The sequence below is a fragment of the Neofelis nebulosa genome, chromosome 1 (genome assembly GCF_028018385.1).
Source record: "Neofelis nebulosa isolate mNeoNeb1 chromosome 1, mNeoNeb1.pri, whole genome shotgun sequence".
In the NCBI taxonomy this organism is placed as follows: domain Eukaryota; kingdom Metazoa; phylum Chordata; class Mammalia; order Carnivora; family Felidae; genus Neofelis; species Neofelis nebulosa.
In genome coordinates, this window is record NC_080782.1 from 16,080,996 (window position 1) to 16,108,950 (window position 27,955).

Sequence of the window (27,955 nt, forward strand, 5' to 3'; positions counted from 1 at the left end):
AGGAACACTACAGTTTGGATATACAAGAACTAGAACAAGTAAATAGAATTATGTCGATTACAGTCATGGAATTTTAGTGTTCTATGAAGTCAACAAAGTCAGAAATTATGAGCATGTTCTTTGCTCCTAAGAGGTAAGCCTTTGAGGACAGGCTCTGATATCTACTTCACATGAAATCTTGGACAAGATGCTTTACTGGATATTAAAACAATAGCTATTCTCAAAATAATTTTTGATTGGTATATATCATAATATACAGCAAGTGTTTTATACAATATCTGACATACATTAGAGGCTCAGAAAGACTACTATTCAGATCGTTATTACAACAACGAATTACCATTTTCGTTATTGACATGGAAATCACTATATACTAATTGATTATGTGTAAAAAGACAGTTATAGAGAATCATATGAAGAATGTACCCATCTTTGAAAACTTAGGTGGATAAAATGTATAAAAAGAAAATTTTCCCAAATATTCTTCCCTTTAGGTATGAGTATTTGGGGGCATTTAAACTTGTTCTTTATCATTTTTCTAAGTTCTTTTCTGTTCTTTTTTTAATTTTAATTGTTTTAATTTTTAACAAATGCATCTTAGAGGAAAATAAACAGAAAGCCAACTGTTCTCATATTCCTTTTAAATTGCTAACTTTTTATAAAACTCATATGCTTAAAATACATGAAATGACTGTGCTTTAACCAAAATTCTGAAATAATCTAATTAAAGGTACTCATATAAGGAACTCATATCGTGCTCTGTTAAAGTGATACAACATAAACAAGGGCATGTAAAATATTGCCCAAACCCAGGAAACATAACTTTTCATGCTGCCTGTACAATGGTTCCATCTATAGAAGAAAGAGATATGAATATTGTCATTCTTCCCAAGTTATTTCTATAGCTGATGGCATGGAAAAAGTTCCTACTAGGAACTGAGTTCCTACTACGTGCTGGGCACTGCACTAGACAATCTCTATCCATTCTCTCACATAGCTTTCCAATTGTTCAAAGTGGAAGGTATAACAAATACTAATTTCATCCATGAAGAAAATCAAAGTTCAAAAACATTAAAAACCTTAACAATTATACCTCTGTTAAGTGGCACCAGCAATGCTTATTTTTTAAGGATCTACGATAAATGTTATGTCAGATCTAGAAGGAATTTTAGGAAAATCATTTCTTGTGGCACAAAATAATAATTTACATTTTGATCAAAAACCGTAATTCTCACTTAAACTTTTCAAGTTTTCCAAATTCTGAAACAATAAGTAGCACACCAAAAAAAATCCAGTAAAAAGGAAAATGTGTGTCTCTAGTTGACTACTGTGAATTACTTTGTTCATACATTCAAATACGCACCGTTATACATATTCTCATTTTGGTAAACTAAAGAGATATGAACATGGATGTGATATTAATGTTCCTTTTGAGCCCACTGAATGATATTCTAATCTAATCTTTTAACTAAAATTAGCTTAACTGGCTCAATACATTTAGTGGTTTAATCTAAGCAGAGTCAAATGGGGATAAAAAAGAAAAAGTGTAATGTTGTAAAGAGAGATTTTTATAGGGTGGTAAGAATGTCCTAAGTGAAGTGAAAATCTTTGTGAATTCTTAAAATGAATAAGAAGATGTAACTCCTTAAAAAACAGTTTTTGCCAACTAACTTATTTTTCTTAACCCCAGTGTAAGGGGGTAAGGATTGATTATGTCAAACACTGACCTTACAATAATGTCCATATTTGTAAAGAAAATGATGAAACCGAATAAAATGTGGGCCTAAAAGTTCCAGGTTACCATTTAAAGCTCAGTTCTCCCATTTATTACCTGTGTGATATTGGATAAATTTCTTGAAGTACCTTCCTTATTTCCTTGGTTATGATATAAATATAGATCTAAAACATGGCATTGTTGTGACTCATCAGAACAGCAGAAACATAGTATTTATTGTGATTACTAGAGCCATGATGTGGCTATAGCAAATATTTGGTAAATATTAGAAGTCTTTAGATATTAAATTATTGATATTAAACCAGAATATTAAACTTTTATAAGGAAATGGAATACTTATGTGTGTCAGAGAAAGATCACAGATATTTAAGTAACCTATTTGATTTGTCTGCTTAGTTGTTTCCTTTTTTGGATTCCTTGTTTGGGTCCAACTTATTTGAATTTTTCTAAAATGGGCTCTTCTCAGTGTTTCATGTGACTTCATGTCTATTTACAACTTAAATACTTAAAAGCACTAATATCTTTTAAAGTTGACTTCATAAATCATTTGCTAGGAACCTCATTATATCCTACCAGGTGAGTTAAAGAACATAATTTACACAAGGTCAAACCCTAACACATTGCTTTTGGAAGTGACATAAGCCAAGCTCCTATTTTGGAGAAAAAGATCAATGCAATCATCATGTTCACATTCACCTTTATGTGTATTTCTATCTCTTCCACTCTTTAACTGCCCCATGAATCAAACATTTAATCCCCATTCAGTGGAAACAAGAGATGAAATAATTTAGAACCTAAAAAAAAAAAAAAAAAAAAAAAAAAAGTCCATCCATTAGAAGCAGAGCCTTATCCCTATTAGGCACTTAAATACATTAAGTTAGGTTTTATTTAAATGAGGCTTCCAACCAACAAATACCATCCCATCATACTGAGGTAAATGCAAACTGAGCAGTTTTAAAAAAGAAGCATTTTTAGAAGCCCTAAAATGAAGAGTAATTACACTCATTTAGGTAACCATCATATCTATAGAATTTAGCTTTCAAGTGCATTAAGCATTGAAGGATAGATTTATTTGACAGTTGCTGAAGAGCTCCTCTGAATTCCAATATTTTTGGTTGATGTGCATGTGTACAAGACCAACTACTTTGAAAATGAAGAGCTGAGGGAAAATGTCAAGAGATCAATTTGGTGCAATCATCTCTCTGGACTTAAGCACTGTGGAATGATGTACAGTCAATTATTGAAGTGTCTCATTTTGAAGGGCCCGTTAAATAGCATTTAATTATATCTGTTCAAAACATGAAGGAATTTTTAATGCAACATCCAAAACATCTAAAATTAGAATGAAAAATCTGTTTGAAACATTTGTATGCTCACAGAGAAACGCTAAGAATGTCAGAACTTTCCAAATAAAGATTCCATTAACTCTCAAAAGGAATACTTCCCATTTAGTGGCTTATCTATTGCTAATCTCACCTCTAAATTCCTATTGACTATGTCTGCTCTAATTGTTGACATTGCAAACAATTTCTATTTACTCTTATTTAGCAAGATGGCTATATCCCTGCAGGGGTCCCCTTTGAATTCACACACTTAATTACTTGCTTCTCTCCAGGGAAGGGTTATTCCTGAGAAAGGAGAGGGGAGAGAGTTTATTAAGTGGTGTCATAAACTAGACAGTGATATTATAGAAGGGACGTGTATAAAAGGAAAGGCCAGAAGAAATACTGTTAAGAAAAAATTATCCCAAAATTGGAAATAAAACAAAGGAAAGACAACATATCCTTTAAATGCCACATTTTAATAGAGTGGTCAAAAATCATCCAAATATCTAGAATGGCCCTTTGCTTTTTGTACTATTTATTCTCATTAAAGATCGATATTCTGTAAAGTTACTTGATAACTTGTAGATTTTTTTTGTCAGGTCAAATGCAAATGGCTTTATTAGAAAAGATACCATCAAAGGTTATGTTTTTTGTTTTTTTTTTTTGTCCTGAAGGACAACAGTTTCATATCTAACCAAGAAATCTTATTTTAGTCCAACATTCAATTCTAATTGCTGATAAATACTCAGATCTTCAAGTGCTCTTCGAATCACATTTATTATTCTGCTATATTCCTTACTCATGAGTTTAATCCAATTTTATATATACTCATTCCATATTTTTGGGTAGTCAAGATGGCCTATACCCTGGCAAGTAGATGAAAGTGACTATTTTCTTTTAATATTTTTTAACCTAAACTTCATAGTGAAACTAAGCTTTACTATTTTCTATATATGAATTCAGGTAGTGCCATATACTAATGTGTGAATATTAAAATTTTCAATAATACACCATGATTATCCATGTTTGATCTCTCCTTAGTATGATCAAAATCATTTGTGCACCTCAGATTTGGTAAGTCTTATTTTATTCATCTTTAAGAAGATAATTGCATACTCAAAAACCATGTTCACACTTTTTTTTTCTTTTTTGCTTCGCTTTTAAATGTTTTATTATTTCATTACTTTAAATCTGTTATATTACTTGAAATACAAGAATAGGAAAAAAAGAAAAGAAAATATAAGTATAGGGATATTCTATAAATTATATCCTCCATTGTTTATAACATTAAGATAAATGCACATTTAGCAATATATACATATAGTATATACCAACTTCTTGTTTGGATGTTTTATTTCAAAAGTTACATCAAAAAGTTTAATTTTCTGAGGATAATTAAAAGTAAATTATGTAAGGGGCACTTGGGTGGCTTGGTGCGTTAAACATCTGACTTCACCTTAGGTCATGATCTCACGGATCCTGGGTTCAATCCCTGCATCTGGCTCTGAGCTGACAGCCCAGAACGTGGAGCCTACTTTGGATTCTGTCTCCCTCGCTCTCTGCCCATCCCCCACTTGTGCGCGCATGCGCACGCTTTCTCTCTCTCTCAAAAATAAACATTTAAAAAACTCTAAAGCAAATTATGTAAGACAAAACAATCCATATACATATTTTAAACCTGTAGATATTCTGAATACTTTGTGAACTAGCACAGGTTGGATTATTGTTATACATGGTATTAGGTAGACATTATATTTTAAAATACAAAACACAAAGATTCATTTCCTGGGTTCATTTTGGTTGCAAAATAGTTTTGTTTTTAAACTCTCTGAGACCCTCTTGACAGCATGGCATCAATATATACTCATTGTGATATGAGTGAAGATTTTAAAACTTAGAAAGAAGCAATAGAATTTTTTTCATTAATATGTGATCTCTGCCAGCTTAGAAATAATGCCCTAGGACAGTACTGGGACAGAAGATGCCTATGCAAAACTGAGTAACAGATTTCTACTATGTATCAGCCCTCCCTAGAAAAGGAAAGAGAGACATGTGAAATTTATCAGTTATGAAGATGTTTGGGGATGCATTTTATTACCTTCATAAATATACAATTATACTTATATGCCCTGAGTGCTTTCGAAATATAATAGGAGTAACATGCTATTGAATGCATTAATCCTATAAAAGAAAATGTGTGCTTGGGCTTTTCAAGGCAGTTTAGCCTGTGAATACCAAAATGGGATCTATAAACATACCCTACTGGCCACATGCTCCCAGTGGCCCAAAAGGCAGACTGTAGAACCCCAACTAAGACTTACAGAATTGCAGTCTGAAAACTACATAAAAGAAGCTCTTAAGATGAGTCCTATGAATGTTTGGAAGTTAATGTCTGGAGGCTAAAGTTTGGAGTCACTGGTTTTAAGGAATGCTAAAAACAATTACTGTTTGAAACTATTTTATTTGAAATTATTATTATTTGAAACTATTATTGAGATCAGGTTGTAGAAGATTCCACTAAACCATTACAGAAAAGTGTTCAAGGAACATTTAAAAAAAAGGCAGTTTATACTTTAAAACCAAGTTATGGGCCCTGAGGATCCCACATAATAATTACCCATTGATCATTTATCTCATTGATTTTATATTATTTGTCCTCTTAGGCACTTGTGATTTATTTGACTTCTAAACAGGAGTTTTGCTCTTACGTTAGTTATTATTTAGAAAGTCATGATTGTTTTGCCCAGTATATTTTCAAAGCTATTTGTCTCTTCTTTCAGAATCACAGGGATCACACATCTAATGAGAGGCATAGTTTATATATATGATATATATGTGGATATATATATATATATATATATATATATATATACACACATAGATATATACGTATATGTCATGACAAAGTATGTGTGTGTATACAAACATACACATATATATCTAATACCTTGTATATATATATAAAATCTATATACACACATTAATACATCTAATGAGAGGCATATTTCATATACACTATATATATGTGTGTGCATATATATGTATAAATATATACACATACATATGCATCTATATATATGTATACATACACAACATAACATATAGTATGCGTGTGTGTGTGTATATATATATATATATATATATATATACACATACACAGTATATACCTAATATATTACACACACATGTATATACACACATATATGCATCTAATACTCTGTATATATACGAAATGTGTGTAACACACATTAATACATCTGATGAGAGGCATAGCTTTTATACATATATATACACACACACATATATCTAGGTTATCATTTTATTCAAATTACTGTTTTGGAATTGGTCATTTTTATTTCACAATTTTATATCATTTTTAAAAAGTATTTTTTTATAAATCCAATGTCATATGTACATATAAATACTATATTTTAAATTATTAACTAGGATTTGAAAATACCACATGAACTGGAATCTGAAAATCAGAGGGTTTTAATGTAAGGCCACACATAATGTAGTTGAGTTTTTACTTCTAAATGCCAAAAAATAAGTCTCCACTTTTAAATACACAAGAATAGAGTTTACAGAAGAAATGGACTTACTGTTTATTAAAATAATACTATTGCTTAGTATGTGCTATGTCATTATAATATATAATATTAAGCTGTTCTTCATGTCATTTTTGTTTAAATTTCATTTTACTTTCTAAAATATGACTTAAGGAATAATTTGTTCTGTGTGTTTTATAGTCCATAAAGTGTTTATTTCTTTTCAATGTGTGATTATTTTTATGTACAGTAAAGCATGGGTTGTCAGTTGAATATGTTGAAACGTATAATCTTTAAACATTTTATGGAGAATTCTACAAATAGTCTATCTTTTTCTGTATATTTTCAACTGACAGTCAATGGGAAGTTAAAACGATAGCTACAGTGGGAGCCTACGTTCTACTAAAAAGTCTGAAAATAAATTCTGCAGCAAGGTTGTCTGCTTCAGATCGTCCTTTGCTATAAATGACTGTTAACAAAATTGTTTTTCCCTAAACCATTGATGATGTTGGCAGTGAAACCTCCAAGGTAAATTCAAGACCTATTAATGGAACAGACTGAGCACAATGAAGGAAGAAAACAGTCCTGAAAGAAAGTAAAAATCTAGAAAACTTATTAAATACTGCCTAACAGAGCAACTACTCTTTCCCTTGAGGTTAGTTCCTATTTTAACTTGAAATGTATTATTTTGTTCCTTACCAATAGGAATTCCTACGCAAAATATTAAAATCATAAAAAATAAACATAATATCCAAACAGGAATATGTATATGGCATATATTTATCCTTATATATGTATAACAGGTACATAATACCTGTAAAAAATGGTAAAGGAGGGGCGCCTGTGGCTCAGTCGGTTGAACGTCCGACTTCGGCTCAGGTCATGATCTCGCAGTTCTTGAGTTCAAGACCCGCGTCGGGCTCTGTGCTGACAGCTCAGAGCCTGGAGTTTGCTTCCAATTTTGTGTCTCCCTCTCTCTCTGCCCCTTCCCGGCTCACACTCTGTCTCTGTCTCTCAAAAATGAATAAATGTTAAAAAATTTTTAAATGGTAAAGGAATAACAAATACTCTAAACAATTCACATAATTTTGGATACACCTATAATAACTTGTATCCATGTGAGTAATTATCAATGTTCGTTTGTTATTTCATTGGCATTTGAAAGGAAATGATTTTTTCAAGCAACTTCCAGTAAAAAGATTAACTTTCTTTTAATTAAAAACACATTTTTCTATGTTTATTTATTTTTGAGAGAGAAGGAAAGAGAGAGAGTGTGAGTAGGGGTTGGGAGGAGCAGAGGGAGAGGGAGACACAGAACCCAAAGCAGGCTCCAGGCTCTGAGCTGTCAGCACAGAGCCCAATGAGGGGCTCGAACCCATGGACCACTAGATCATGACCTGAGCTGGAGTCAGAGGCTTAACCAACTGAGCCACCTGGGTGTCCTAGGTTCCACTTTTTTTTTTTTTTTTTTTTGAACAGTCCAGGCAATCTACCCTCCCTTCTTCTCTCCCCTTCCTTGCTCTGGATTCATTTATTATTGTTTTATTATTATTATTATTATTATTATTATTATTATTATTTTATTGATATTGATATTGTTATCATTAGCACTAATGCAGCTCAATTTAACCAAATATAGGACAACAATGCCATTAAATCACATCATCTACAGACAACTGACCATTGAAAGCAAAGTGGGAATGGGACAGCTTCCCACAGTTGCTGCCACATATTATCAAGATGACACATTTTTTTTTTTTTTTGCTGTGTCATTTTGAGATGTGGTAGCAGTTCAATTAAATAATAAAGTATCACTAAAGAGCTATAAATTTATACTACATTTTTGCCCTACTTCCTACAATATTACAGGTAAACAGAGAAGATTTAGTGATTATAATTCAAGTGGCAACGTGAATGAACTCTGGTGCTAGGATACCTCAGCTCAAATTCTAGTTCTATCCCTGGGAGATGCCAAAGTGGCTTAATTTCCAATCCCTTCATCTTCGCTTGTAAAAGTTTATAAAAATAGCACGTTCTTCAGAAGGTTGTTGTGAACATGAAATCTGTATGGCATCCAGTTCATTTTATTTTTTTTTATTTTTTAAATATTTTTAATGTTTTTATTCATTTTTGAGACAGAGAGAGAGAGAGAGAGCAAGCGAGCTGAGGAGAGGCAGAGGGGGAGGGAGAGGGAGACACAGAATCCAAAGCAGGCTCCAAACTCCGAGCTGTCAGCACAGAGCCTGATGCGGGGTTTGAACCCACGAACTGCGAGATCATGACCTGAGCCAAAGTCGGACACTTAACCAACTGAGCCACCCAGGTGCCCCAACATCCAGTTCATTTGAAACCCTGTTGAAGTTTAGTATTGTATCAAGCAAAGTAGAGCTGCATATGCCATGTTGCTTAAAAAGGGGCAGTAAATCTGTAATGTGCTTTCACATGAGTCCAAGAAGGATAGAAAATTGGGATTATTATTGATCTTAACTAGATTAAATAAAAAAATAAATATAACATATTAGGTTATATTAGTGGAAAACGTGTCAGTTAAGAAACTGCACTAAACATTTGTCGTTTATGTCTTAATTGCCAAAGAGCATACAAAGAACCAGAGTTCTGGCATTAGAATGCCTGAATCCTATCTTTTACTGACTAGCTGTGATATCTTAGTTAATATTTTTGCATCAGCTCTGTATATGTACCTACAAAACGGAACTCGAGCTGAAATTTTATTCACAGACGTACTGGGAGTTAATCCATGTCAAACAAATCTAGCAAAGCCTGAGGTGCAGTGAAGGGTCCACAAAAGAGGAACTCTATGACCAGTGTCATTATTAGTAGGAATAAATAATTTCATGTTATTTTATGTCCTCTTCAAAAGCGTTTCCCACTAATTCCGGAAGGTACTAAAAGCACCATGTGGCAGGTGAGGAAAATAGGTACCAGAGAGACAAAACCATAACTGATTCAACTGGAATTTGAACTTCAGTGTATCCTCCATCCAGTACATGAGTAGATCTCAGTCGTGTTCAGGAAATCACGGGGGTGCTGGAGATTCCATCAAGGGATCTAGGGGACCAAAACTATTTTCTTAACACTGCTAAGTTGTTATGTTCCTTTTTCACTTCATTCCCTCTGTAGCGCACAGTGGAGTCTTCCAGAGACTCTAAGACAGGTGCTACTGCAACAAACCGAAAGCATAAAAACAAGTGTGCAATGATTGCCCTCAACTAAGTCAGACATTAAAGAGAGCTGCAAAAATGTACAATGATGCTATTTTTCTATTTTTTTTGTTTTTGAAAATACGGTTTTTCATAAAATTCGGCATGCGAATATGCAATGAGTTGTTATTTTAGGGAAATAGATACTTCTTTATTCTTACTTTTAGTTTCTTATATGGACAATATTCATACTTACAATCCATATAAACAAAAGCTCTGGAGGTATCAATAAATTTAAGATTGGGTGAGAACAAAACTCTTGAGAGTCACTGTAACTGTTCACTTTATTTCAATCACCCACGGAAGTAGCAAGCACAACACATATCTCAACTCATTCTTCTCAATCCTATGTCTCTTCTTGGAATAAAACAAACAGACACCTGGGTGGCTCAGTCAGTTGAGTGTGGGACTCTTGATTTTGGCTCAGGTCACAGTCCCAAGGTCTTGAGATTGAGCCCTGCCTTGGACTCCACCCTGGGCATAGAGCCTGCTTGAGATTCTCTCCCTCCCACCCTCTTTCTTCCCCCTCTCAAAAAAACATAAAAAGATTAAATAAAACAAATACACCAAAACTGTTTAACTCACATGTCTTAGTTGAAGCATCTTTAATTATCAAACTACTCAATCCTCATTACTTAAGACTGGACCCAAAACAGGAACCTGGATCAAATTAGCTAATTTTATTCTCTCCTAAAAATTTAGAATTTAGATTCTGACTGATAAAGTATATTAGATGACTACAGGCACATAGCATGAAAATTCACCTAGGACATGATTTAGCATGCATGGTATGGACAACTAAAGCCACACAAAAACACTAAACTCTTTTTTTAAATTTTTTAATGTTTGTTTATTTTCGAGAGAGAGAGAGATGGAGCGTATGTAGGGCAGGGGCAGAGGGAGAGGGGGACACAGACACTGAAGCAGGCTCCAGGCTCCAAGCTGTCAGCACAGAGCTTGATGCAAGGCTCGAACTCATGGACCATCAGATCATGACCTGAGCCCAAGTCAGATGCTCAACCGACTGAGCCACCCAGGCACCCCACAAACACTAAATTCTTATGCAGAAGTGGAGATAACATGAGTAAGCAAAGAAAGCTAGTGGTCAAAAGAATCAAGATCATGGAGACGAAATGGAGAGAGAGACTGATGTAAGAGGCAATACTTCCAGCTGCTATACAGGAAGCAGCAATTTTAATTACTAAGTCAAATTTTTATTACTAAATCAAGTCATCAGTCACCTCCCATATAAAGCCTATATTTTAACTTTTATTTTGATAGATCACCTCAGCTGTACACAAACTTGAAATAATTAAATGATCTGAGATGTTATCTTTTGTGCGTAGCTTTTTTGGCTATATATATATTTATATACATATAAATATATATATGACATATATATTATATACATGAGATATATATTATACATATGAGATATATATTATATATGTGGGATATATATATATTATATATATGTATATATATGAGATTTATTTATGCCAATAATGCATACCACTAGTTTGACTTTTTCAATGCTATATGGTATTGCCTTGTAGAATGTAACAATATGTGCTTATGCATATTACTGTTGATCCAAATTTCATTGTGTCTAGTTGGTGACTATGATAAAGAGTGGGTTAGAAGGAAACATACCTCAACATAATGAAGGCCATATTTGAAAAACCCAGGACTAATACCATTATCATCTTCAATGGGGAAAAACTGAGGGCTTTTTCTTTTTTTTTTTTTTAACATTTTATTTATTTTTGAGACAGGGAGAGACAGAGCATGAACAGGGGAGGGGCAGAGAGAGAGGGAGACACAGACTGAAACAGGCTCCAGGCTCTGAGCTGTCAGCACAGAGCCCGACGCGGGGCTCGAACTCACGGACTGTGAGATCATGACCTGAGCTGAAGTCGGCTGCTTAACCAACTGAGCCACCCAGGCGCCCCAGCTTTTTCTATAAAGTCAGGAACAAGACAGGACTGTCCACTCTCACCATTTAATATAGTACTATAAATCCTAGCCACAGCAATCAGACAATAAAAAGAAATAAAAGGCATCCAAATCAGCAAGGAAGGAGTCAAATTTACACTATTCACAGGCAACATGATACTCTATACACTAGTAATGAAGCAGCAAAGACATTGAAAGGCATCAATCCCATTTACAATTGCATCAGAAACCATAAGATACCTAGGAATAAACCTACCCCAAAAGATCAAAGACCTGTATTCTGAAAACTATAAAACACTGATGGTTGAAAGAACAAATATTGTTACAATATCTATACTACCCAAAGCAATCTACACATTTAATGCAATCCTTTTCAAAACACCAACCGCATTTTTCACAGAACTAGAACAAATAATCCTAAAATTTGTATGGAACCACAAAAGGCCCCAAAGAGCCAAAGTAACCTTGAAAAAGAAAAGTGAATCTGGAGACATCACAATTCTGTACTTCAGTTTATATTATAAAGCTATAGTGATCAAAACTGTATAGTACTAACACAGAAATAGACACACAGATCAATTGAACAGAAAATCCAAAAAGTAACCCATGACTATTTGGTCAATTAATCTTCAACAAAGCAGAAAATAATGCCCAGTGAGAGAAAGACTGTCTCTTCAACCAACGGTATTGAGAAAACTGGACAGCAACATGCAAAAGAATGAAATCAGACAACTTTCTTACACCATACACAAAAATAAATTTAAAATGGGTTAAAGACATAAATGTGACACTTAAAATCATAAAAATTCTAGAGGAAAAACACAGGCAGTAACCTCTTTGACACTGGCCAGAGCAACTTCTTTCTAGATATGCCTCTGGATGCAAAGGAAACAAACTTAGATATAAACTACTGAGACTTCATCAACATGAAAAGCTTTTGCCCATTGAAGGAAAAAAAATCAGCAAAACTAAAAGGCAACCTACAGAATGGGAGAAGATATTTATAAATGACACATCTGATAAAGGATTAATATCCAAAATATATAAAGAACTTACCAAACTCAACACGCCCCCCCCCAAAAAAAATAAATAAATAACCCGATCAGAAAATGGAAAGAAGACATGAACAGGCATTTCTCCAAAGACATATAGATGTCAAAAAGATACATGAAAAGATGCTCAACATCATTCATCATCAGGGAAATACAAATCAAAATTACAATGAGATACCACCTCACACCTCTCAGAATGGCTAAAATCAAAAACACGAACAACAGTTGTTGGCATGGATGTGGAGAAAGGGGAAATTTCTTGTACTGTTATTGAGAATCCAAATTGGTGCAGCCTCTCTGGCAGACAGTATGGAAATTCCTCAGAAAGTTAAAAATACAGCTACCCTAGATCCAGCAATTGAATTACTATATATTTACTCAAAGAATATAAAAGTACTAATTCAAAGTGGTGCATGCACCCAGATGTTTATACCAGCATTATTTACAGTAGTCAAGTTATGAAAAAAGCCTAACTGTCCAATATAATATAATATTATATATGATATAATTATATACTGATATTATATATATGTGTATAACTTAGTCATAAAAAAGAATACAATCTTTGCCATTTACAAAAATGTGGATGGAGCTACAATATTATGCTAAGCAAAATAAGTTAGTCAGAGAAAGGCAAATGCCATATGATTTCACTCATATGTAGAATTTAAGAAACAAAACAAACTAGCAAAGGGGAAAAAAAAGAGAGAACTGATAGTCACCAGAGGGGAAATTGGTGGGGGATGGGTTAAATAGGTCATCAGGATTACGGAGTGCACATGCTGTGATGGGCATTGGGGGTTGTATGGAAGTGTTGAATCATTATATTGTACTGCTGAAACTAACATTACACTTTATGTTAACTAACTGGAATTTAAATAAAAACTTTAAAAAAAAAGTGCTAAGAAATAAAAGCAGATTTACCTGTCAAAAAAAAGAGTACCATAATGAATCAAACAGCATATAAAAATAGCAAAATTGAGTTGGTTTAAGTTTGAAACTCAAGACATTTCAAAATGTTTATAGAATATAGGAGAAAATTTTCATGTGTCTCAATAGATAAGAAAAAATATTAGATAAAATTTATCAACTAAGAAAATTCTTAGAAAACTATATAAGAACATTTACTTTACTAGATAGTTTAAAGCAAACAAATACTTATTGGTACAATAATAAAATCATTTCTATATTTGTCAGAATCCTCCAGAAAAATAGAACCAACAGGATAGATGGATGGGTGGACACAGAGACAGACAGACATATAGGTAGATGGGTAGATGCCAAAGAGATAGAGAGATAGATAATAGATAGATGATAGATAAATAGATGGGTAGATGGAAAGATAGATAATAGATGATAGATAGATAGAAAGATAGATGATATAGATAGACAGACAGACAGACTTATGGGAATTGTCTCACACAAATATGGAGGATGAGATTTACAATAATATGCTCTCTGCAAGTGGAGAACCAGGATAGTTATTGGTATAATTCAGTGTAAGTCCAAAGACCTGATAATCAAGAAAGATACCAGTGTAAGTTCTGGAGTCCAAAGGCTGGAGAACTAGGATTTCCAATGTTAGGGCAGGAGAATGTCCCAGTTCAAAAGAAGCGAAAGCAAATTCACAGGTCTTTCACTTTTTTAATCCTATTCCGGCTCGCAAATGATTAGATGTTGTTCACCTATATTGGTGAGGGCAGATCTTCTTTATTCAATCTATCAAATCAAATGCTAATATCTTTCAGAAACAACCCCACAGCCACACTCAGAATTATTTTACCAGTCTATCTGACACACAGAATTAAATATTATAAGTCTTTGAGAAATCAAGAGCAAGTCAAGCATGTCTTATCAGCATTTCTATTTAATGTTGTACAAGAAGTTCCTGTCAGAGAAAATGCAATGTGAGTGTCAGGAATGGCGGGGAAAAAAAATGTCACTGAAGGGAGGATGACTACATACATAAGTGATTCAGAAAAATCTACGGATAATTAAAATGATTAATTTTAACATATTTGCTGGTACTCTACCAAAATATAAACACTGACTTTATTTGTACACAACAGTTAAAAGTTAAAAATAGTAAATTAAAGAAATACTATTTATATGTTCGTCAGAGACCTTAAATACTTAAGAATATACCTAATATAAGGTATGTAAGGCTTCTAAACACCACGTCTAAACACATTGCTGAAAGAAAACAAAGATATAAATAAGAGATACCATGCTCAAGGATCACAAGGTTGTGAATATGACAATTCTTTCAAAATAGATCTGTAGGTTCAGTGGAATGCTCATTAAAGAAAAAAAAATACGGCAGTGTGTGTGCATATATGTTTGTTTAAATTGACAAACTGAATATAAATTGTATCCAAAAAATGTAAACATCCAAAGTCAGGCAGCCAAAGTAATGTTGAAAAAGAAAACCAAACCTAGACGTATCACAATGCTGGACTTCAAACTGTATTATAAAGCTATAATCATCAAAACACCGTGGTACTGGCACAAAAACAGACAGATAGATCAATGGCACAGAATAAAGAACCCAGAAATGGACTCACAGAAATATGATCAACTAAGCTTCAACAGTGGGAAAGAATATCCCACAACAAAGAAAAAGACAGTCTCTTCAGCAAATGGTGCTGGGAAACCTGGACAGCAACATGCAGAAAAATGAACCTGGACCACTTTCTTACACCATACACAAAAATAAACTCAAAATGGATGAAAGACCTAAATGTAAGACAGTTTTCTCTCCTAGAGGAGAAAACAGGCAACGACCTCTTTGACTTTGCCTGCAGCAACTTCTTACTAGACGGGTCTCTGGAGGCAAGGGAAACAAAAGCAAAAATGAACTATTGGGACCTCATCCACATAAAATGCTTCTGTGTAGCAATGGAAACAATCAGCAAAACTAAAAGACAAGCAAGCAAAGGAATTGGAGAAGATGTTTGCAAATGACATACTGGGTAAAGGGTTAGTATCCAAATCTATAAAAAATTTAACACACTCAACACCCAAAATACGAATAATCCAATGCAGAAATGGGGAAAAGACATGAACACTTTTCCAAAGAAGACATCTCAGATGGCTATCAGACATATGAAAAGATGCTCAAAACCACTCATCATCAGAGAAATACAAATCAAAACCACCATGAGATACCTCCCCACATCTACCAGAATGGCTAAAATGAACAACTCAGGAAAGAGCAGATGTCAGCAAGGATGCAGAAACAAGCGGAGCACATTTGCACTGTTGGTGGGAATGTAAACTGGTTCAGCCACTCTGGAGAACAGTATGTAGGTTCTCCCCAAAATTAAAAATAGAGCTACCCTATGACCCGGCAATTGCATTGCTAGGCATTTATCCAAAGAATACAAAAGTGCTGATTCAAAGGGGCACATGTACCCTAATGGTTAGCAGCCCTGTCAACAATAGCTAAACTATGAAAAGGGCCCAAATATCCAATTACTGATGAATGGGTAAGGAAGTGGCATGCGCGCGCGCACGCGCGCACACACACACACACACACACACACACACACACACACTGGAGTATTACTTGGTGATCAAAAAGAATGAAATTTTTCCATGTGCAACAACGTGGATGGAATTAGAATGTACTATGCTAAAAAAGTCAGAGAAAGACAAGTATCATATGATTTCACTTTATGTGGAATTCAAGAAACAAACAGAAGAACATAGGGGAATGGAAAAATAAGATAAAACACAGAAGGAGCCAAACAAGAGACTCTTAAATACAGAAAACAAACTGAGGGTTGCTGGAGAGATGTTGGGGGGGGGGGGGGGCGCTAAATGGGTGATTGGCATTAAGGAGGGCACTTGTTGGGAGTAGCACTGGGTGTTATGTGTAAGTAATGAAACACTAAAATCTACCCCTGAAACCATTATTACACTATATGTTAACTAACTTGGATTTAAATAAAATTTAAAAAATCCAAAAATAGCAAAGATAATCATAAAGAAAATGTGGTTTGAGGACCAGTACTATTTTATATAAAGATAATTATACGATAATTTTATATAAAGATAATTAGTAATTAGTAATTAATTACTATTTACATAGTAAAACAATGAATTTTGTGACATAGATTCAAGAATAAATGGCACAATGGAACAGAACTGAGACCAGAATCATTTCACAAATATACTACCATCTGACTTACGACAGAGGTGGTATCCATGCCATGTACTGATGGAAGCCTGATCATTTACTAAATGGTTCTCAACTGAAAATACATTTCACAAAAAAGTAAACCTTGACTCTCATCTCATATATTATAAAAAATATATAAGTTCTTTCTGAATGAAGTGTAGATATAAATGTGCATGTTAAATCAATACATTGGGGAGTATCAACATGATTTGTTCTTGAATAGACACAGAGGAAACTGATAAGGAAAATATTAGATATCTATATATAATATATATATTATCTATATATTATATATAATATCTATAGATATCATATATGTATGATGATATCATATCTATATGTAGATATGATAGATATAATATCTATCATATATATCATACATATAGATATGATATACAGATATATATCATATATATGATGATCGTATCAGAATATATAAAGAAATGTTAAATCTGATAGAAAGATATCCACATTGCAGAAGTGGAAGTATTTTCAACCATTTAACTCCTAGCTATATAGGTATGTATCACAGAAATAATTTGTATATGTATATGCATCCAAAGACAAGTACATATGTGCTTATTTATTTATTTAAATTCCAGTTAGTTAACATAGAAGGTAATATTGGTTTCAGCAGTACAATATAGTATTTCAACACTTCCATACAATCCCCAGTGCTCATCACAGCACACACACTCCTTAATCCTGATCACCTATTTAACCCACCCCCCTACCAACTTCCCCTCTGGTAACCATCAATTTGTTCTCTAAAGTTAAGAGTCTGGTTCTTGGTTTGCCTCTCTTTCTTTTCTATGCTCACTCACATCTTAATTCCACATATGAGTGAAATCATATAGTATTTGTCTTTCTTTGACTAACTTACTTCACTTAGCATGAGCCAAATTTTCATAATCTGACTATTGGAGATAAAGCAGCTATAAATATCAGGGTGCATGTATCCTTTTGAATTTCTGTATTTCTGTATTCTTTGAGTAATTACTCAGTAGTGCAATTGCTTGATCTTAGGGTAGTTCTATTTTTAACTTTCTTTTTTTTTTTTAATTTTTTAATGTTTATTTATTTTTGAGAGTGAGACACAGAGCATGAACAGGGAAGGGGCAGAGAGAGGGAGACACAGATCCAAAGCAGGCTCCAGGCTCTGAGCTGTCAGCACAGAGCCCCACAAGGGGCTTGAACTCATGAACTATGAGATCATGTTCTGAGCCAAAGTCTGATGCTTAACCAATTGAGCCAACCAGGCGCCCCTATTTTTTACTTTCTGAGACAGTTCCATTCTCTCCTCCAGAGTGACTGCACCGATTTACATTCCCACCAACAGGGCAAGAAAGTTCCCTTTTTTCCACATCCTCACCAGCACGTTTCTTGTATTGTTGATTTTAGTCATTCTGAGTGCTGTGTGGTGATATCTCATTATAGTTTTGATTTGTATTTTCCTAATGATGAGTGATGTTGAGCATCTTTTCATGTGTCTATTGGCATCATAAATGTCTTCTTTGGAGAAATATCCATTCATGTCTTCTGTCCATTTTTAATTGGATTATTTGATTTTTAAGTGTTAACTGTATATGTTCTTTATCTATTTTGGATACTAACCCTTTACCAGATATTTCATTTGCAAATATCTTCTCCCATTCTGTAGATTGCCTTTTAGTCTTGTTGACTGTTTCCTTCGCTGGGCAGAAGCTCTTAATTTTGATAAAGTCTCAATAGTTTGCTTCCCTTGCCTCCAGAGGCATATCTAGAAAGAAGTTGCTATGGCTGGTATCTCAGAGTTTACTACCTGTGTTTTCCTCTTGGATTTTTATGGTTTCAAGTTCAAGTGCTTTTTAGTACCACATTTAGGCATTGTGGTACTATTTTTATGATTTTTGCATTTATGTTTAGAGACTGGACTTTGGTTTCCTTCTGTTGTAGTATTACATGCTATCAATAAGCTGTTCTCATTTTCCCCCTTTCTAGGAAAATTTATCTAAAATGCTGTTATTTCCAATTTAAATATTTGGAAAAATTCACAACTGATACAAGCAGACCTGAAGTTTCTGTTTGTTAGTTTTGTTTTCTTTTGTTTTGTCTATGGGTTTTTTTGGTGGAGGGGGAGAGTAAGTTTCATGATACCTGACTCTTCAAGTAAAACAGTATCTGGGAACAAAGAGATAAAGCCTTATAAAAATCAATAGAAATTGCTGTAACAGATCATGTGGCCACATGTTACTGTGATTTTAAAGTGTACATATAAGCCACAGAATCTAATAAAAAGCAATGTGAGAGGTCAGACTGTGTGTGTGTTTGTATCAGAATATTATATGTATTATTAGATATATGTAGACATTTAGAATACAAAACCAAAAAAAAACCATTTGCAATACAAGATAGTTATTAACAACAAAAAAGAGATTTCAAAATATGAATCACAGTATTAGTTTCCAGTTACTGCTGTAACAAATTACCACAAGCTTGGTGGTTTAGGACAACACAAATTCATTATTTTACAGTTTTGTTGGAGTTCACCAGTTCAAAATTCGTCTTAAAAACTAAAATCTGTTGGCCATGTTGTGTCCCTTATATATTCTGAGGTAAATCTGTTTCCTTGTTATTTCCAGATTCTAGAGGCTGCCTGCATCCTTTGGCCTGTGACCTCTCCTCCATCTCAATCTTTCTTTGTACCGTCACATGTTTCTTCTTTCCAGCTCTGACCCTCCCACTTCCCTTTTACATGTACACTTGAAATTACATTAGGGAATCTGGATAATCCAGGATATTCTCCCCATCTTAAAATCCTGAAACGCACCTCTAACGTCCTGTTTACTTTTTAAAATAATGTATTTACACATTCTGAAAGTTAGAATTGGAAACCACTGGGGAGAAATCATTCAGCCTACTTCAATGAGTTTGCTGAACATATAAAATGTTCAGTGGCTTAAATTTCAGTCCCAAGAGCATTTACTTGGGAGAAATAACATAACTTTGACACTACACAGAAAATATGGCCATCTCATTAATCAAACTCAGGATAGTATTAGTCCAGAACAGTAATTTATGTGCTTGCAATAATTTATCCTAAGTAACTACTACACTCCCGTGTTATAGATGGACCTACATAGGAAACAAATTTAATCATAGTTTCTGTATGAGTATGGAATCAGAAAAGATTTCATTATATAACAGAAAGTTTACTACTAAAGGGAAAATACATAGTGAACCATCCATTTCTACAACAGTAAATAACATTTCTATGACTACAATATCTAGGGTTCATTACCAAAGATTCTTACTTGCTTGTGAATTTTTAATATGGGCATTGACAACTTCTGGCTTTGGTGTTTGCTGTAGGATTCCATTTTACCAATCCCTTTTTAAATAATAGACTAGTAGAAACAAGCATATTGAAGGCTAAGAACCCTTCTATATTCCTAAAGTGATAGTACATCTCTGCTCTAAAATGTGCTGATTTTATAGTTTAACTTTCTAATGGCAATAAAATTTCATTCATTTTAGAATTCTCAGCTGGAGTTGCAGAGGAATGAGGGTAGGTCTGAGGTGGAGTGGGAAACTTTACTGAACCCCAAGTTCATGACCATGATCATGATCATGATCCTGACTTAATAAAAACAGTTGGGAGAACAGAGATATTAAATGTGGATTAGTGTTGGTTCTGAGATAATATTGTGCATCTAAATGAAAAATTCTCACACTTAAAGAATGTAATTTTTGACTCAGTATAAGGAAGAACTCACGAAGCAACTATTCTAGCCCAAATTGATCAACTTTCCCTCAGAGATAATTAAGTACCCTGTAATTAACAGCCCTCCAACATTAAGTGGGTTATATCTGGCATAAGGATAAGAGAGAAGATTCTAGCATCCAAATGGTACAAGGTCTCTATAACCTTTGAATTTATCCCAAAGAAGAGATTCTCTATTTTAATAATAGAAGCATCATCTTTAGAAAAGATACAGACTCTAGCCTGGGCAGATCTGATCTCCCTGTTACATTTAAACTTGCTTTCTGACTCACACATTCACCAAGAGAATGGAATGAAATTACTTATTTCATTTTTAAAAGTGTTTCCTAGGAGCAAAGGAGGAGAGAGGGACTCTTAGTAAAATGAAAGACAAAGTGAAGACTTACCACAGATAAAATGCCTTCAAGGACATTGTCCAGCCAACGTTTTATTTGGTTGTATTTCTAGCTAACTTCTCTTTTCTCTTAGTCCTAGCACTTTGTGAGAAATGAAGATGAGTTGCTGGTGCATGACTGGGTGGTTATCAGAAAGGATAAGGTAAAATAAGAACTAGATTTAATTTGCACACTTGATAGGATAATCAATGCTATAAATAACATGGAATTAATACTATGCAAAACAAGTTAGAAGACACTGCCTGATTAGCTAAAATAGTCATAAAGCTACAATTCTTCTTGCGTAGGTATACAAATGATGAGAGTACCTTTAAAATCTTATGGTTAATATTAGTTTAACGTAGTAGGAAAATTAATACTGTAATATATAGTACCCTCTACTTTCTGACATATTAAAATAATAAGTAATAAAATATAATTTTAGTTTTTCCTGATGAGAAGAATTTGGAAACAAGCATTGTGTAGGGCAAGTCTTTGTTGTTACCCTTATATAATGATCAATTATACTGTCTAAAATTCTTAAAATTAGGATTGGGCATTTGAGCTAAGATATAGTCACTGTTGATCTGTGACCCCCATGAGTCTTGCCTCTTAATATTGATGTTCCTGTTTAGTCCCCTCTGACACTGAGTAAAAGCCAAGCTTTATAACCTATGAGGATATTGTAGAAATCATGGAGTTTGACTTTCAAGAAGGCTTCTGCCTTATGTTCTTTTGGATTGTTCCTTCTTGGAGAAGCCAGCTACCAAATCATATGGACACTCACGCCCATATAGGAAGAAACTGAGGGCTTTCAACCACCAGGTAAGTGGTTTCAGATACAGACAAGATTTCAAAAGACAGAAGCCAATGTCCCCATTCTTTGAAGGCAACTTCATAAGGGAACCTGAGCAAAAACATCCAATTTAGCTACTGATTTCTTGACACATAAAAATTATGTGAAATATTAAATATTTATTTTTTAAGCTGTTGAGTTTTGGAGTTATCTGTTATGCACCGATAAGTAACTAATACAATATTATAAAATATATTTGTATAAACATGCAAATATTTATATAAATCATGTTAATCAGCACACTGAATCAGTATCATAGTGAAAAATTCTTCAGCTTTGGCAAATACCCACACTATTCCTAGACATAGCACATTACTAACTCTCACAGGGGAACTTTAAAAAGAAAGTACCAAACTATATATTCATGTCCACACAGACTGACATAATAATGACTTTAAAAAGTATCCTTAGTTTATAGAGGCACCTGGGTAGCTCAGTCGGTTAAGCATCTGACTTCCACTCAGGTCATGATCTTGTGGTCCGTGGGTTTGAGCCCCATGTCAGGTTCTGTGCTGACATCTCAGAGCCTGGAGCCTGCTTCAGATTCTGTGCCTCCCTCTTTCTCTGCCCCTCCCCTGTTCATGCTCTGTCTCTCTCTGTGTCTCATAAAAATGAATGTTAAAAAAAATTGTAACAGGGGCGCCTGGGTGGCGCAGTCGGTTAAGCGTCCGACTTCAGCCAGGTCACGATCTCGCGGTCCGTGAGTTCGAGCCCCGCGTCAGGCTCTGGGCTGATGGCTCGGAGCCTGGAGCCTGTTTCCGATTCTGTGTCTCCCTCTCTCTCTGCCCCTCCCCCGTTCATGCTATGTCTCTCTCTGTCCCAAAAATAAATTAAAAAAAAAAGTTGAAAAAAAAATTGTAACAAAAGGATACCTAGTTTATAAGTAAAGGCCATTCATACATAGCTACAGATATATACATGTGGTAATTTAAGCTTCACATTACAGCATGCTCAAGGGAAAATGAACAAGGGGACCAGTCTTGGCTATTCCATCTAGAGAAGAGTGGACAGTATTAAGGGTGATGCTATTAAAATTAATGTGAGCTTTCAACATATAATGTGTTTTTTGTTGTTTTGTTTTTCCTTGGCTAAATTCTCCTGTAGGGAGTTGCTACTATTGAAATTTGGTAGGGATGACTTCTAGTGAAAACACATATTTAACTTCTTTGTATTAATTCATTATTTCCTACTTAAAATTGCTGTGTTAAGGGTCAAAGACGGGGAAAATGCTCTCTTATTTTATAGCAGTAACTTGTGTCATGAACCTTTTCAGGTTTGCTTTGTATAAGTCATCATTTTGCATTTCTTGTTTTTAAAAAATAGACTATATGGTAAAGTAAGTAGAGTAAGATATTTCACCTACATTTTTTTTTATAAAAGGAGAGATGTAAGTCTTCTCTGAATTCTGATCATCCTAAAACATGTTAGTATAAGAATAAGGAATCACTAGAAGAAAATTCACTGAAACTTTCAAATTGGATCTACTTCATTTTTATTAACCTCCTCTTTTCAATTTTTTTTAAAGTTTATTTATGTTGAAAGAAAGAGAGAACAGGGAGGGGTAGAGAGAGGGAGAGAGAATCTGAAGTAGGCTCTGTAGAGCCAGCACAGAGCCCAACGTGGGGCTCAAACTCATGAACTATGAGATCATGACCTAAGCAAAAATTAAGAGTCAGATGCTTAACCGACTGAGTTACCCAGGCACCCCTATTAACATCCTCTTTAAAGTGAAAGACTAATGGATCTCAATGTTTGCACACAGAAAAATAAATTAGTAATGACTTGAATATTTCAATTCAAATGAAACTGATATTTTATATGAATATAGGTTTTCAGATGGCTGTGTAGACTCTAAGTACTTACTTAAGATGAAAAATAGATATATTAAGCAACATATTAAAAGTAACAAAACATTAGATCTTTAGAATTAAGTAGATCGTGGCCACATCCGAAATACCAAGAAGAAGAATTTCAAAATTTATAACTTGACTTTTTCAATTATTAAAACACACATGTTTAAATTCCTTTTATAGTAACTTTTTCTTTACATTTTCTATGGAGATATTTTCAATTATTAGAGAAAATTAACAAACTATATATGCATTGTCAGTGGTAGAAAAATTGAAAAATTTTTTGCATTGTCTTACAACTTTTTCCAAATGAATTCCCTTTTATCTTCACAACTCTTTGTACAAACACTTGGGGGCTATAAAGTCAAGTAACGTTTGACCTCAGAACATTTCTATCTTCTCTCAGACTCATCCAATATTAGAGAACACTAAAAAGTAATTTATCACGGTGTCACACTTGCCTGAAGAATTTCTTAGGGGACTAGGAAGACCGATGAAGTTAATCATTAAGCCCAGAAAATCCCTAAAGGTGATTTTTTTCTCTTTGATGTACACAGATAATTCTGTCTTTGTTGAACACTGCTTATGGATCTTTGTTCTTATTGCCAACCTTTAGGTTTTAGGTAACCTATTAAATATCCTTGTATTAATTGAACCTTGAGTCAAAATGCTCACTCACAAATCATTCTAGGTAGTAGATAGTTCAGCCTCAGTCTTGACTATGCTCACTGTTGGAATAGTGCATGTTAGCTTTTGGGGGGGGGGATACAGAGAAGAGTTAATGGGAGAATAGAATTGAGATTCTCCTTGAAAAGGAATTTTAGTTTCAATGGATAGGTTTTTCATAATATATCTTGCACACGCATATGGCCCTCAATAAAATTCTGTTTCCAAGGATCCTGAGAAGACTTCTTAAAGAAAAGCCCATAGGTGTACCTGGCTGGCTCAGTTGGTAGAGCATATGACTCTTGATCTCAGGGTCATGAGTTCAAGCCCCATGTTGGGTGTGGAATCTTAAAAAAGTAAAAAATAATAAACAAAAAGTAAGTCCTAAATGCTGAGCTTAACCTTGTAAAGGTCATAATTTTGATAAAGGAGTTTATCTGAAGAAAACCATTAGACATACTTGAATTTGTCTCTGCTCTAAATTCCTCAGTGTCAAAGAGCAAAGGATACAAGACTTAAAACTGATGGAGTTCTAAACCTCCAGCAGCTCCAAATCATCCAGCAATTACACTCCTGGGCACTGATCCCAGAAAAGTGACTATTTTTGAACAAATACCTGTAAACACATATTGATAGCAGCATTATTTGTTATAGTCTACAACTGGAAACAACGCAAATGTCTCTCAACAGGTTAAGAGTTGCACAAACTGTCATACATCTATACCGTGGAAAACTACTCAGAGTGAAGAAGGATGGACTATTGATAAAGACAACACATGTTAATAATTGGGATAAAGACAACTCCAGGGAATTCTGCTAAGTGAAAAAAAAAAAAAAAAAAAAAAGCCAACCTCAAAAATTTACATATGATTCCGCTTACACAACATGACCAAAATGACAAAAATCTAGAGATGGAGAGCTGACTCATGGTTGCCATAAACTAGGAAGAGAGGTAAAGATGGGTGAGAAGAAGGTAGGTATTGTTACAAAATAACGACAAGAGCAACCCATGTGGTAATGGAGATGTTCTCTATTTGATTGCTGGTGGTAGACACACACCTACCTGTGGAAGAATGAAAAATGGACTGTAAGAAGTATCCATGCTCCAATCCCTGAAAGCCGTAAATGTTACCTTACTTGGAAATGGGGAATAGTAAATTAATCCTCAATTCTTTAAACAGACCCTAAGTACCATCATAATTGTTGTTATTTAAAAAAAAAAGGCAGGGGGAGATTACACACACAGATGAGGCCACATGACCATGGATGCAGAGATAAGACAAATATGACCACAGGTGAAGGAACAAAGTCAGACATCAGAGCTGGCTTGACTTGGCTTTTAAGCCTTGGGAAATTTAATTCTTTGATACTTAATTTACTCTTCTATAAAATTTGTAAAATAAAATAATCACATAAGATTTGATGGTCTTGCCTTAAATTATAGTCTATATTATTACTTTGTCATAATTATTAATATACTAGAGAAGACTTTGGGAGTCATGTTTTGATATGTTGATGACTACCTTCTGTAAAGTAAATCTGTTACTTTTACCTTATGTAATTACTTTTTAAAATGTCTATTATTCAAGAAAGAAGTTTCTTTCTTGGTTTCAATCATCTGATAAATTTAATAGAAGAAAACACAATCATGCATCTTCATTTTTGTTACTGGATCTATTCTGTTTCACTTTTTCCAGGAAATCTTTCTTCATTTTAAAATGAGACAAACTAATTATCCCTCAATTTATCTACTTACATTTAAATCCCTTACATTAATTGCAGTGGAAGCAAAACGAACCTTTGAGAATAAGTCTTAAATCTCATTTGGACATTTCCAATTTTCAGAAGGTCTGGGCTTCTCACTTAGTTTGGAACAAATAAGTACTTAAGTATGATATGGTATGTCTCTGAAATATATTTAATATTAAACTTCACTTAAAAAGCATTAAAATATCTATGAAACATAAAATCAGAATATATTTCCTGGTAGAATTTGAAATATCGGATAAAGATACTCTATAAACAAAATGTTAGACCCAAAAATAAATCCTGTGTTGATCTTTTCTCTACTTAATATTATGGCATCTTGTGAAATAAATGCAACTGCCATTATCACATATTCCATTATTGGATAAGTATTTTTTCACGTGATGTTTAAAGCAAAAAAAAATATTGCGGTATAGCTCCCAGTGTTTCAATCAAAAAACCAAATAAAAAGCATGTATATTACTTTATTTTTATATACTTAAAAATTGTTTAATGTTCATTTATTTTTGAAAGACAGACAGAGTGTAAGCAGGGGAGGGGCAGAGAGAGAGGGAGTCACAGAATTGGAAGCAGGCTCCAGGCTCCGAGCTGTCAGCACAGAGCCGGATGCAGGGTTTGAACTCACAAACTGGCAGATCATGACCTGAGCCGAAGTCAGAGGCTTAACCAACTGAACCACCCAGGCACCCCATACATTAATTTAATACAAGAAAATAATTAGTTCCTCTGTCTCAGAATAATCCCATGATATGACCTGTATTCAACCTGAACCCATATATTTAAGACATCATAGTGTAAATTCACTTCTATTTTGTATAAAAATATTAGGCAATACTGACTTCAAGTTAAATGTGTTCATAATCCTCAGAGGAAAAAAAAAATCATAGTAGTTTACACATGACAAAACACATATGGAAGAAGTCTGTAACGGTAGTGTGGAAGTCTTAAAAATATAGCCGCAAATGTTCTAATCCTGTCCTAACAAGAGAGTGAAGAATCATTTCTGACTCTTTGATTGTATGATAGACTTAGTGGCTGATTCTAAAACCAGAATATGGCAGAAATGATGGCAGATCACTTGCGGGATTGTTACTAGAAGGCTGTTTTCATCTTGAGGTCTCTATCTTCCTCCATTCTAGCCTCCCTCTTGGATCACTCATTCTCAGGGAAATCAGCCACCATTTTCTGAGCTGCTTTACAGAGAAGCCCAGGAGGTAAAGAGCTGGGGGGACCCCAGTCCAGCAGCCAGCAAGGAAATGAAGCCTGCCAACAACCAGGCAAGTGAGCTGTGAAGTGGATTCTCTGGTCCTAATAGAGCCTTCAGATGAGAGTGGGCCAAGCCAACTGTACTCTTGTGAGAGACGCTGAGCAAGAACCACCCAGATGCCCACTCCCAGACTCCAAGCCCTCAGAATCTGTGAGATAATTAATGTTGTTTTAACCTGCCACCTTGAGGAAAACGAATATAGACACAAAGAGCACAGAGTGTGGGGACATAACGTGTTGCTTTATCTCTCAGAACTTTATCTTCCCATTCTTAAAACCAGGTCTTACTTAACTATATTTTAGAGAGAAGTGCAAAATATAGAAAAATAATGTTTAACTCTATCAAGTACGTAGTACTATACCAAACGTATAGGGTCATATAGGATACAGGGC

General features: G+C 34.3%; 1 protein-coding gene and 1 long non-coding RNA gene across 8 annotated transcripts in view; one reads left to right on the plus strand and one right to left on the minus strand.

The window, feature by feature from the left end:
* The window catches only part of CDH18 (cadherin 18), a 1,008,661-nt gene that overhangs the window by 380,395 nt on the left and 600,311 nt on the right, over positions 1 to 27,955 (minus strand). The gene's annotated exons all lie outside the window — the stretch shown is intronic.
* Positions 26 to 27,945, plus strand: LOC131504204 (uncharacterized). The gene is made up of 3 exons (XR_009257861.1): positions 26 to 133; positions 4,102 to 4,134; positions 27,436 to 27,945. It is a non-coding gene; the product is annotated as an uncharacterized LOC131504204 (long non-coding RNA).